Below are 12,156 nucleotides of genomic sequence, written 5' to 3'. Positions count from 1 at the left end.
GGCAACGCCCAAATGCCCTGCTGCCATGCAGATAAACACTGGCAGCGGCAGCAAGTGCATGCCCACAGCCACCCCTTGTTCCTTCACACCTTGTATCAGCTGTAATCCAGTCCAGTCCAGTGCTGCCTGCTGAGCAGCACTGACCAACACTGCCTGGGCCCAGGCTTTTATCTCTGAGGCCCCATTATGATGTCAGAAAGCTGGCTCTGGAATCCTGAGGGCTCCACTATGACACGTGCAAAGTTCCGTCTGAACTTTATATAAGACGGTGAGGCTCAGTCAGTCACTCAGTGTTGCCTGAGAGGGCAACACTGCAACAGCCGGCCGCCAGGCTGTCTTTTTTTTGCACAGCTAGTTGCCTCCAGGAGGCCACAAGAGGGAGACAAGGGACTGCAAAATGGAAAATAGGCATCCACCAACTTTACAGACAACTTCTCCTTGCTCCTACAACCTCCATCCTTGCACAGTTTGTTATTCTTCTAGGTAACATAGTAACAAATCCAAATTGCTGCTCTCTTTGTAGGCAAGCAAGGCTTTGTTGCAACTGCAATTCTTACTTCTTCTTGAAATGTAGGGACGACAGTACATTCCATCACATCCATCTAGTGTACACAGGTAGGTCCATTGTGGCGGGCAGGCGAGCGGGCGGGCTGCTTTATTGGCTGTTTGCTGTTCCCCTACTCCACTCCACTATTTGACTGTTGTGCTGCATCAATCAATCAATCAATCAATCAATCAATCAATCAATCAATCAATCAATCAATCAGTGGCTGGCTCAGGTGCAGCTCTTTAACTTACCTAAAAGGGAGGGCGGAGAGAAGACAAGGAAGGTGAATGAGGTGTTCCAATGTGAAATGCCGGAAACACAGAAACACAGACGACACACAACAAGAGGTGGCAATCTATTCATTAATTGCATTTAATCAATGAGCTCATTATCACTCATGCATTGTCCAACAGGTGTTGAAATAATGGGATTAAAAGGGGAGATCCCTTCAGAAAGACAGAAACAATAGCAAAGACAAAAAACACTTTTGGAATCTGCTTTTAGTCAACACATAAGGAAAGGGTGCACCGGTCCTGGAAATACTGCAATACCAGGTCAATGCGTGGAGTGGACAGAGCAAGCTCTATTTCCATCTCCCTGTTCTAAAAATCCATTTAATATATGGTCCCCAGATAGGGGACGTATCAGATATTAAACTGATAAGAACAGATACTACACTTGATCTTAGCCAAAAGGCCGAGAAGCGATAACCCGAACGGGCCGCGCGTTGCCCGAGCCCGATACTGCATGTTCAGCCCTTGCAGCGATTCAGCCTACTTCTAGGCAATTCCATGGGGCCCTGCAGACTCACACACTCACAGCTAGAAGCCAGACAGGATTTGCTTCTTTTGCTTGCACCACAATGCAGTGCTGAAAGAGGAGGAATCTACATAAAAACGCCTTCCTGGCAACGCCCAAATGCCCTGCTGCCATGCAGATAAACACTGGCAGCGGCAGCAAGTGCATGCCCACAGCCACCCCTTGTTCCTTCACACCTTGTATCAGCTGTAATCCAGTCCAGTCCAGTGCTGCCTGCTGAGCAGCACTGACCAACACTGCCTGGGCCCAGGCTTTTATCTCTGAGGCCCCATTATGATGTCAGAAAGCTGGCTCTGGAATCCTGAGGGCTCCACTATGACACGTGCAAAGTTCCGTCTGAACTTTATATAAGACGGTGAGGCTCAGTCAGTCACTCAGTGTTGCCTGAGAGGGCAACACTGCAACAGCCGGCCGCCAGGCTGTCTTTTTTTTGCACAGCTAGTTGCCTCCAGGAGGCCACAAGAGGGAGACAAGGGACTGCAAAATGGAAAATAGGCATCCACCAACTTTACAGACAACTTCTCCTTGCTCCTACAACCTCCATCCTTGCACAGTTTGTTATTCTTCTAGGTAACATAGTAACAAATCCAAATTGCTGCTCTCTTTGTAGGCAAGCAAGGCTTTGTTGCAACTGCAATTCTTACTTCTTCTTGAAATGTAGGGACGACAGTACATTCCATCACATCCATCTAGTGTACACAGGTAGGTCCATTGTGGCGGGCAGGCGAGCGGGCGGGCTGCTTTATTGGCTGTTTGCTGTTCCCCTACTCCACTCCACTATTTGACTGTTGTGCTGCATCAATCAATCAATCAATCAATCAATCAATCAATCAATCAATCAATCACTCAATCAATCAATCAATCAGTGGCTGGCTCAGGTGCAGCTCTTTAACTTACCTAAAAGGGAGGGCGGAGAGAAGACAAGGAAGGTGAATGAGGTGTTCCAATGTGAAATGCCGGAAACACAGAAACACAGACGACACACAACAAGAGGTGGCAATCTATTCATTAATTGCATTTAATCAATGAGCTCATTATCACTCATGCATTGTCCAACAGGTGTTGAAATAATGGGATTAAAAGGGGAGATCCCTTCAGAAAGACAGAAACAATAGCAAAGACAAAAAACACTTTTGGAATCTGCTTTTAGTCAACACATAAGGAAAGGGTGCACCGGTCCTGGAAATACTGCAATACCAGGTCAATGCGTGGAGTGGACAGAGCAAGCTCTATTTCCATCTCCCTGTTCTAAAAATCCATTTAATATATGGTCCCCAGATAGGGGACGTATCAGATATTAAACTGATAAGAACAGATACTACACTTGATCTTAGCCAAAAGGCCGAGAAGCGATAACCCGAACGGGCCGCGCGTTGCCCGAGCCTGCCCGATACTGCTGTTCAGCCCTTGCAGCGATTCAGCCTACTTCTAGGCAATTCCATGGGGCCCTGCAGGCTCACACACTCACAGCTACACGGGAGGTGAATAAAGGCCGGAGAGGAAGCCAGACAGGATTTGCTTCTTTTGCTTGCACCACAATGCAGTGCTGAAAGAGGAGGAATCTACATAAAAACGCCTTCCTGGCAACGCCCAAATGCCCTGCTGCCATGCAGATAAACACTGGCAGCGGCAGCAAGTGCATGCCCACAGCCACCCCTTGTTCCTTCACACCTTGTATCAGCTGTAATCCAGTCCAGTCCAGTGCTGCCTGCTGAGCAGCACTGACCAACACTGCCTGGGCCCAGGCTTTTATCTCTGAGGCCCCATTATGATGTCAGAAAGCTGGCTCTGGAATCCTGAGGGCTCCACTATGACACGTGCAAAGTTCCGTCTGAACTTTATATAAGACGGTGAGGCTCAGTCAGTCACTCAGTGTTGCCTGAGAGGGCAACACTGCAACAGCCGGCCGCCAGGCTGTCTTTTTTTTGCACAGCTAGTTGCCTCCAGGAGGCCACAAGAGGGAGACAAGGGACTGCAAAATGGAAAATAGGCATCCACCAACTTTACAGACAACTTCTCCTTGCTCCTACAACCTCCATCCTTGCACAGTTTGTTATTCTTCTAGGTAACATAGTAACAAATCCAAATTGCTGCTCTCTTTGTAGGCAAGCAAGGCTTTGTTGCAACTGCAATTCTTACTTCTTCTTGAAATGTAGGGACGACAGTACATTCCATCACATCCATCTAGTGTACACAGGTAGGTCCATTGTGGCGGGCAGGCGAGCGGGCGGGCTGCTTTATTGGCTGTTTGCTGTTCCCCTACTCCACTCCACTATTTGACTGTTGTGCTGCATCAATCAATCAATCAATCAATCAATCAATCAATCAATCAATCAATCAATCAATCAGTGGCTGGCTCAGGTGCAGCTCTTTAACTTACCTAAAAGGGAGGGCGGAGAGAAGACAAGGAAGGTGAATGAGGTGTTCCAATGTGAAATGCCGGAAACACAGAAACACAGACGACACACAACAAGAGGTGGCAATCTATTCATTAATTGCATTTAATCAATGAGCTCATTATCACTCATGCATTGTCCAACAGGTGTTGAAATAATGGGATTAAAAGGGGAGATCCCTTCAGAAAGACAGAAACAATAGCAAAGACAAAAAACACTTTTGGAATCTGCTTTTAGTCAACACATAAGGAAAGGGTGCACCGGTCCTGGAAATACTGCAATACCAGGTCAATGCGTGGAGTGGACAGAGCAAGCTCTATTTCCATCTCCCTGTTCTAAAAATCCATTTAATATATGGTCCCCAGATAGGGGACGTATCAGATATTAAACTGATAAGAACAGATACTACACTTGATCTTAGCCAAAAGGCCGAGAAGCGATAACCCGAACGGGCCGCGCGTTGCCCGAGCCTGCCCGATACTGCTGTTCAGCCCTTGCAGCGATTCAGCCTACTTCTAGGCAATTCCATGGGGCCCTGCAGGCTCACACACTCACAGCTACACGGGAGGTGAATAAAGGCCGGAGAGGAAGCCAGACAGGATTTGCTTCTTTTGCTTGCACCACAATGCAGTGCTGAAAGAGGAGGAATCTACATAAAAACGCCTTCCTGGCAACGCCCAAATGCCCTGCTGCCATGCAGATAAACACTGGCAGCGGCAGCAAGTGCATGCCCACAGCCACCCCTTGTTCCTTCACACCTTGTATCAGCTGTAATCCAGTCCAGTCCAGTGCTGCCTGCTGAGCAGCACTGACCAACACTGCCTGGGCCCAGGCTTTTATCTCTGAGGCCCCATTATGATGTCAGAAAGCTGGCTCTGGAATCCTGAGGGCTCCACTATGACACGTGCAAAGTTCCGTCTGAACTTTATATAAGACGGTGAGGCTCAGTCAGTCACTCAGTGTTGCCTGAGAGGGCAACACTGCAACAGCCGGCCGCCAGGCTGTCTTTTTTTTGCACAGCTAGTTGCCTCCAGGAGGCCACAAGAGGGAGACAAGGGACTGCAAAATGGAAAATAGGCATCCACCAACTTTACAGACAACTTCTCCTTGCTCCTACAACCTCCATCCTTGCACAGTTTGTTATTCTTCTAGGTAACATAGTAACAAATCCAAATTGCTGCTCTCTTTGTAGGCAAGCAAGGCTTTGTTGCAACTGCAATTCTTACTTCTTCTTGAAATGTAGGGACGACAGTACATTCCATCACATCCATCTAGTGTACACAGGTAGGTCCATTGTGGCGGGCAGGCGAGCGGGCGGGCTGCTTTATTGGCTGTTTGCTGTTCCCCTACTCCACTCCACTATTTGACTGTTGTGCTGCATCAATCAATCAATCAATCAATCAATCAATCAATCAATCAATCAATCAATCAATCAATCAGTGGCTGGCTCAGGTGCAGCTCTTTAACTTACCTAAAAGGGAGGGCGGAGAGAAGACAAGGAAGGTGAATGAGGTGTTCCAATGTGAAATGCCGGAAACACAGAAACACAGACGACACACAACAAGAGGTGGCAATCTATTCATTAATTGCATTTAATCAATGAGCTCATTATCACTCATGCATTGTCCAACAGGTGTTGAAATAATGGGATTAAAAGGGGAGATCCCTTCAGAAAGACAGAAACAATAGCAAAGACAAAAAACACTTTTGGAATCTGCTTTTAGTCAACACATAAGGAAAGGGTGCACCGGTCCTGGAAATACTGCAATACCAGGTCAATGCGTGGAGTGGACAGAGCAAGCTCTATTTCCATCTCCCTGTTCTAAAAATCCATTTAATATATGGTCCCCAGATAGGGGACGTATCAGATATTAAACTGATAAGAACAGATACTACACTTGATCTTAGCCAAAAGGCCGAGAAGCGATAACCCGAACGGGCCGCGCGTTGCCCGAGCCTGCCCGATACTGCTGTTCAGCCCTTGCAGCGATTCAGCCTACTTCTAGGCAATTCCATGGGGCCCTGCAGGCTCACACACTCACAGCTACACGGGAGGTGAATAAAGGCCGGAGAGGAAGCCAGACAGGATTTGCTTCTTTTGCTTGCACCACAATGCAGTGCTGAAAGAGGAGGAATCTACATAAAAACGCCTTCCTGGCAACGCCCAAATGCCCTGCTGCCATGCAGATAAACACTGGCAGCGGCAGCAAGTGCATGCCCACAGCCACCCCTTGTTCCTTCACACCTTGTATCAGCTGTAATCCAGTCCAGTCCAGTGCTGCCTGCTGAGCAGCACTGACCAACACTGCCTGGGCCCAGGCTTTTATCTCTGAGGCCCCATTATGATGTCAGAAAGCTGGCTCTGGAATCCTGAGGGCTCCACTATGACACGTGCAAAGTTCCGTCTGAACTTTATATAAGACGGTGAGGCTCAGTCAGTCACTCAGTGTTGCCTGAGAGGGCAACACTGCAACAGCCGGCCGCCAGGCTGTCTTTTTTTTGCACAGCTAGTTGCCTCCAGGAGGCCACAAGAGGGAGACAAGGGACTGCAAAATGGAAAATAGGCATCCACCAACTTTACAGACAACTTCTCCTTGCTCCTACAACCTCCATCCTTGCACAGTTTGTTATTCTTCTAGGTAACATAGTAACAAATCCAAATTGCTGCTCTCTTTGTAGGCAAGCAAGGCTTTGTTGCAACTGCAATTCTTACTTCTTCTTGAAATGTAGGGACGACAGTACATTCCATCACATCCATCTAGTGTACACAGGTAGGTCCATTGTGGCGGGCAGGCGAGCGGGCGGACTGCTTTATTGGCTGTTTGCTGTTCCCCTACTCCACTCCACTATTTGACTGTTGTGCTGCATCAATCAATCAATCAATCAATCAATCAATCAATCAATCAATCAATCAATCAGTGGCTGGCTCAGGTGCAGCTCTTTAACTTACCTAAAAGGGAGGGCGGAGAGAAGACAAGGAAGGTGAATGAGGTGTTCCAATGTGAAATGCCGGAAACACAGAAACACAGACGACACACAACAAGAGGTGGCAATCTATTCATTAATTGCATTTAATCAATGAGCTCATTATCACTCATGCATTGTCCAACAGGTGTTGAAATAATGGGATTAAAAGGGGAGATCCCTTCAGAAAGACAGAAACAATAGCAAAGACAAAAAACACTTTTGGAATCTGCTTTTAGTCAACACATAAGGAAAGGGTGCACCGGTCCTGGAAATACTGCAATACCAGGTCAATGCGTGGAGTGGACAGAGCAAGCTCTATTTCCATCTCCCTGTTCTAAAAATCCATTTAATATATGGTCCCCAGATAGGGGACGTATCAGATATTAAACTGATAAGAACAGATACTACACTTGATCTTAGCCAAAAGGCCGAGAAGCGATAACCCGAACGGGCCGCGCGTTGCCCGAGCCTGCCCGATACTGCTGTTCAGCCCTTGCAGCGATTCAGCCTACTTCTAGGCAATTCCATGGGGCCCTGCAGGCTCACACACCCACAGCTACACGGGAGGTGAATAAAGGCCGGAGAGGAAGCCAGACAGGATTTGCTTCTTTTGCTTGCACCACAATGCAGTGCTGAAAGAGGAGGAATCTACATAAAAACGCCTTCCTGGCAACGCCCAAATGCCCTGCTGCCATGCAGATAAACACTGGCAGCGGCAGCAAGTGCATGCCCACAGCCACCCCTTGTTCCTTCACACCTTGTATCAGCTGTAATCCAGTCCAGTCCAGTGCTGCCTGCTGAGCAGCACTGACCAACACTGCCTGGGCCCAGGCTTTTATCTCTGAGGCCCCATTATGATGTCAGAAAGCTGGCTCTGGAATCCTGAGGGCTCCACTATGACACGTGCAAAGTTCCGTCTGAACTTTATATAAGACGGTGAGGCTCAGTCAGTCACTCAGTGTTGCCTGAGAGGGCAACACTGCAACAGCCGGCCGCCAGGCTGTCTTTTTTTTGCACAGCTAGTTGCCTCCAGGAGGCCACAAGAGGGAGACAAGGGACTGCAAAATGGAAAATAGGCATCCACCAACTTTACAGACAACTTCTCCTTGCTCCTACAACCTCCATCCTTGCACAGTTTGTTATTCTTCTAGGTAACATAGTAACAAATCCAAATTGCTGCTCTCTTTGTAGGCAAGCAAGGCTTTGTTGCAACTGCAATTCTTACTTCTTCTTGAAATGTAGGGACGACAGTACATTCCATCACATCCATCTAGTGTACACAGGTAGGTCCATTGTGGCGGGCAGGCGAGCGGGCGGGCTGCTTTATTGGCTGTTTGCTGTTCCCCTACTCCACTCCACTATTTGACTGTTGTGCTGCATCAATCAATCAATCAATCAATCAATCAATCAATCAATCAATCAATCAATCAATCAATCAATCAGTGGCTGGCTCAGGTGCAGCTCTTTAACTTACCTAAAAGGGAGGGCGGAGAGAAGACAAGGAAGGTGAATGAGGTGTTCCAATGTGAAATGCCGGAAACACAGAAACACAGACGACACACAACAAGAGGTGGCAATCTATTCATTAATTGCATTTAATCAATGAGCTCATTATCACTCATGCATTGTCCAACAGGTGTTGAAATAATGGGATTAAAAGGGGAGATCCCTTCAGAAAGACAGAAACAATAGCAAAGACAAAAAACACTTTTGGAATCTGCTTTTAGTCAACACATAAGGAAAGGGTGCACCGGTCCTGGAAATACTGCAATACCAGGTCAATGCGTGGAGTGGACAGAGCAAGCTCTATTTCCATCTCCCTGTTCTAAAAATCCATTTAATATATGGTCCCCAGATAGGGGACGTATCAGATATTAAACTGATAAGAACAGATACTACACTTGATCTTAGCCAAAAGGCCGAGAAGCGATAACCCGAACGGGCCGCGCGTTGCCCGAGCCTGCCCGATACTGCTGTTCAGCCCTTGCAGCGATTCAGCCTACTTCTAGGCAATTCCATGGGGCCCTGCAGGCTCACACACTCACAGCTACACGGGAGGTGAATAAAGGCCGGAGAGGAAGCCAGACAGGATTTGCTTCTTTTGCTTGCACCACAATGCAGTGCTGAAAGAGGAGGAATCTACATAAAAACGCCTTCCTGGCAACGCCCAAATGCCCTGCTGCCATGCAGATAAACACTGGCAGCGGCAGCAAGTGCATGCCCACAGCCACCCCTTGTTCCTTCACACCTTGTATCAGCTGTAATCCAGTCCAGTCCAGTGCTGCCTGCTGAGCAGCACTGACCAACACTGCCTGGGCCCAGGCTTTTATCTCTGAGGCCCCATTATGATGTCAGAAAGCTGGCTCTGGAATCCTGAGGGCTCCACTATGACACGTGCAAAGTTCCGTCTGAACTTTATATAAGACGGTGAGGCTCAGTCAGTCACTCAGTGTTGCCTGAGAGGGCAACACTGCAACAGCCGGCCGCCAGGCTGTCTTTTTTTTGCACAGCTAGTTGCCTCCAGGAGGCCACAAGAGGGAGACAAGGGACTGCAAAATGGAAAATAGGCATCCACCAACTTTACAGACAACTTCTCCTTGCTCCTACAACCTCCATCCTTGCACAGTTTGTTATTCTTCTAGGTAACATAGTAACAAATCCAAATTGCTGCTCTCTTTGTAGGCAAGCAAGGCTTTGTTGCAACTGCAATTCTTACTTCTTCTTGAAATGTAGGGACGACAGTACATTCCATCACATCCATCTAGTGTACACAGGTAGGTCCATTGTGGCGGGCAGGCGAGCGGGCGGGCTGCTTTATTGGCTGTTTGCTGTTCCCCTACTCCACTCCACTATTTGACTGTTGTGCTGCATCAATCAATCAATCAATCAATCAATCAATCAATCAATCAATCAATCAATCAGTGGCTGGCTCAGGTGCAGCTCTTTAACTTACCTAAAAGGGAGGGCGGAGAGAAGACAAGGAAGGTGAATGAGGTGTTCCAATGTGAAATGCCGGAAACACAGAAACACAGACGACACACAACAAGAGGTGGCAATCTATTCATTAATTGCATTTAATCAATGAGCTCATTATCACTCATGCATTGTCCAACAGGTGTTGAAATAATGGGATTAAAAGGGGAGATCCCTTCAGAAAGACAGAAACAATAGCAAAGACAAAAAACACTTTTGGAATCTGCTTTTAGTCAACACATAAGGAAAGGGTGCACCGGTCCTGGAAATACTGCAATACCAGGTCAATGCGTGGAGTGGACAGAGCAAGCTCTATTTCCATCTCCCTGTTCTAAAAATCCATTTAATATATGGTCCCCAGATAGGGGACGTATCAGATATTAAACTGATAAGAACAGATACTACACTTGATCTTAGCCAAAAGGCCGAGAAGCGATAACCCGAACGGGCCGCGCGTTGCCCGAGCCTGCCCGATACTGCTGTTCAGCCCTTGCAGCGATTCAGCCTACTTCTAGGCAATTCCATGGGGCCCTGCAGGCTCACACACTCACAGCTACACGGGAGGTGAATAAAGGCCGGAGAGGAAGCCAGACAGGATTTGCTTCTTTTGCTTGCACCACAATGCAGTGCTGAAAGAGGAGGAATCTACATAAAAACGCCTTCCTGGCAACGCCCAAATGCCCTGCTGCCATGCAGATAAACACTGGCAGCGGCAGCAAGTGCATGCCCACAGCCACCCCTTGTTCCTTCACACCTTGTATCAGCTGTAATCCAGTCCAGTCCAGTGCTGCCTGCTGAGCAGCACTGACCAACACTGCCTGGGCCCAGGCTTTTATCTCTGAGGCCCCATTATGATGTCAGAAAGCTGGCTCTGGAATCCTGAGGGCTCCACTATGACACGTGCAAAGTTCCGTCTGAACTTTATATAAGACGGTGAGGCTCAGTCAGTCACTCAGTGTTGCCTGAGAGGGCAACACTGCAACAGCCGGCCGCCAGGCTGTCTTTTTTTTGCACAGCTAGTTGCCTCCAGGAGGCCACAAGAGGGAGACAAGGGACTGCAAAATGGAAAATAGGCATCCACCAACTTTACAGACAACTTCTCCTTGCTCCTACAACCTCCATCCTTGCACAGTTTGTTATTCTTCTAGGTAACATAGTAACAAATCCAAATTGCTGCTCTCTTTGTAGGCAAGCAAGGCTTTGTTGCAACTGCAATTCTTACTTCTTCTTGAAATGTAGGGACGACAGTACATTCCATCACATCCATCTAGTGTACACAGGTAGGTCCATTGTGGCGGGCAGGCGAGCGGGCGGGCTGCTTTATTGGCTGTTTGCTGTTCCCCTACTCCACTCCACTATTTGACTGTTGTGCTGCATCAATCAATCAATCAATCAATCAATCAATCAATCAATCAATCAATCAATCAGTGGCTGGCTCAGGTGCAGCTCTTTAACTTACCTAAAAGGGAGGGCGGAGAGAAGACAAGGAAGGTGAATGAGGTGTTCCAATGTGAAATGCCGGAAACACAGAAACACAGACGACACACAACAAGAGGTGGCAATCTATTCATTAATTGCATTTAATCAATGAGCTCATTATCACTCATGCATTGTCCAACAGGTGTTGAAATAATGGGATTAAAAGGGGAGATCCCTTCAGAAAGACAGAAACAATAGCAAAGACAAAAAACACTTTTGGAATCTGCTTTTAGTCAACACATAAGGAAAGGGTGCACCGGTCCTGGAAATACTGCAATACCAGGTCAATGCGTGGAGTGGACAGAGCAAGCTCTATTTCCATCTCCCTGTTCTAAAAATCCATTTAATATATGGTCCCCAGATAGGGGACGTATCAGATATTAAACTGATAAGAACAGATACTACACTTGATCTTAGCCAAAAGGCCGAGAAGCGATAACCCGAACGGGCCGCGCGTTGCCCGAGCCTGCCCGATACTGCTGTTCAGCCCTTGCAGCGATTCAGCCTACTTCTAGGCAATTCCATGGGGCCCTGCAGGCTCACACACTCACAGCTACACGGGAGGTGAATAAAGGCCGGAGAGGAAGCCAGACAGGATTTGCTTCTTTTGCTTGCACCACAATGCAGTGCTGAAAGAGGAGGAATCTACATAAAAACGCCTTCCTGGCAACGCCCAAATGCCCTGCTGCCATGCAGATAAACACTGGCAGCGGCAGCAAGTGCATGCCCACAGCCACCCCTTGTTCCTTCACACCTTGTATCAGCTGTAATCCAGTCCAGTCCAGTGCTGCCTGCTGAGCAGCACTGACCAACACTGCCTGGGCCCAGGCTTTTATCTCTGAGGCCCCATTATGATGTCAGAAAGCTGGCTCTGGAATCCTGAGGGCTCCACTATGACACGTGCAAAGTTCCGTCTGAACTTTATATAAGACGGTGAGGCTCAGTCAGTCACTCAGTGTTGCCTGAGAGGGCAAC

At 47.9% G+C, this 12,156-nt stretch overlaps 8 non-coding genes across 8 annotated transcripts; all 8 read right to left on the bottom strand.

Moving 5' to 3' along the window:
• Window positions 1–1,064: 1,064 nt before the first annotated feature.
• LOC142693172 (U2 spliceosomal RNA) lies at window positions 1,065–1,255 on the bottom strand. The gene has a single exon (XR_012861540.1). It is a non-coding gene; the product is annotated as a U2 spliceosomal RNA (small nuclear RNA).
• A 1,274-nt stretch (window positions 1,256–2,529) lies between these two features.
• On the bottom strand, window positions 2,530–2,720 carry LOC142693170 (U2 spliceosomal RNA). Its single transcript, XR_012861538.1, has one exon. It is a non-coding gene; the product is annotated as a U2 spliceosomal RNA (small nuclear RNA).
• A 1,292-nt stretch (window positions 2,721–4,012) lies between these two features.
• LOC142693168 (U2 spliceosomal RNA) lies at window positions 4,013–4,203 on the bottom strand. The gene has a single exon (XR_012861537.1). It is a non-coding gene; the product is annotated as a U2 spliceosomal RNA (small nuclear RNA).
• A 1,296-nt stretch (window positions 4,204–5,499) lies between these two features.
• LOC142693167 (U2 spliceosomal RNA) lies at window positions 5,500–5,690 on the bottom strand. The gene has a single exon (XR_012861536.1). It is a non-coding gene; the product is annotated as a U2 spliceosomal RNA (small nuclear RNA).
• A 1,288-nt stretch (window positions 5,691–6,978) lies between these two features.
• Window positions 6,979–7,169, bottom strand: LOC142693166 (U2 spliceosomal RNA). Its single transcript, XR_012861535.1, has one exon. It is a non-coding gene; the product is annotated as a U2 spliceosomal RNA (small nuclear RNA).
• A 1,300-nt stretch (window positions 7,170–8,469) lies between these two features.
• On the bottom strand, window positions 8,470–8,660 carry LOC142693165 (U2 spliceosomal RNA). Its single transcript, XR_012861534.1, has one exon. It is a non-coding gene; the product is annotated as a U2 spliceosomal RNA (small nuclear RNA).
• Window positions 8,661–9,948: 1,288 nt separating this feature from the next.
• Window positions 9,949–10,139, bottom strand: LOC142693164 (U2 spliceosomal RNA). The gene has a single exon (XR_012861533.1). It is a non-coding gene; the product is annotated as a U2 spliceosomal RNA (small nuclear RNA).
• Window positions 10,140–11,427: 1,288 nt separating this feature from the next.
• LOC142693163 (U2 spliceosomal RNA) lies at window positions 11,428–11,618 on the bottom strand. The gene has a single exon (XR_012861532.1). It is a non-coding gene; the product is annotated as a U2 spliceosomal RNA (small nuclear RNA).
• Window positions 11,619–12,156: the final 538 nt, after the last annotated feature.

This window comes from Rhinoderma darwinii (assembly GCF_050947455.1).
Source record: "Rhinoderma darwinii isolate aRhiDar2 chromosome 5 unlocalized genomic scaffold, aRhiDar2.hap1 SUPER_5_unloc_42, whole genome shotgun sequence".
In the NCBI taxonomy this organism is placed as follows: Eukaryota; Metazoa; Chordata; class Amphibia; order Anura; family Rhinodermatidae; genus Rhinoderma; species Rhinoderma darwinii.
Note: the sequence above shows the minus strand (reverse complement) of the source record. Positions and strands in the feature narration are given on the sequence as shown.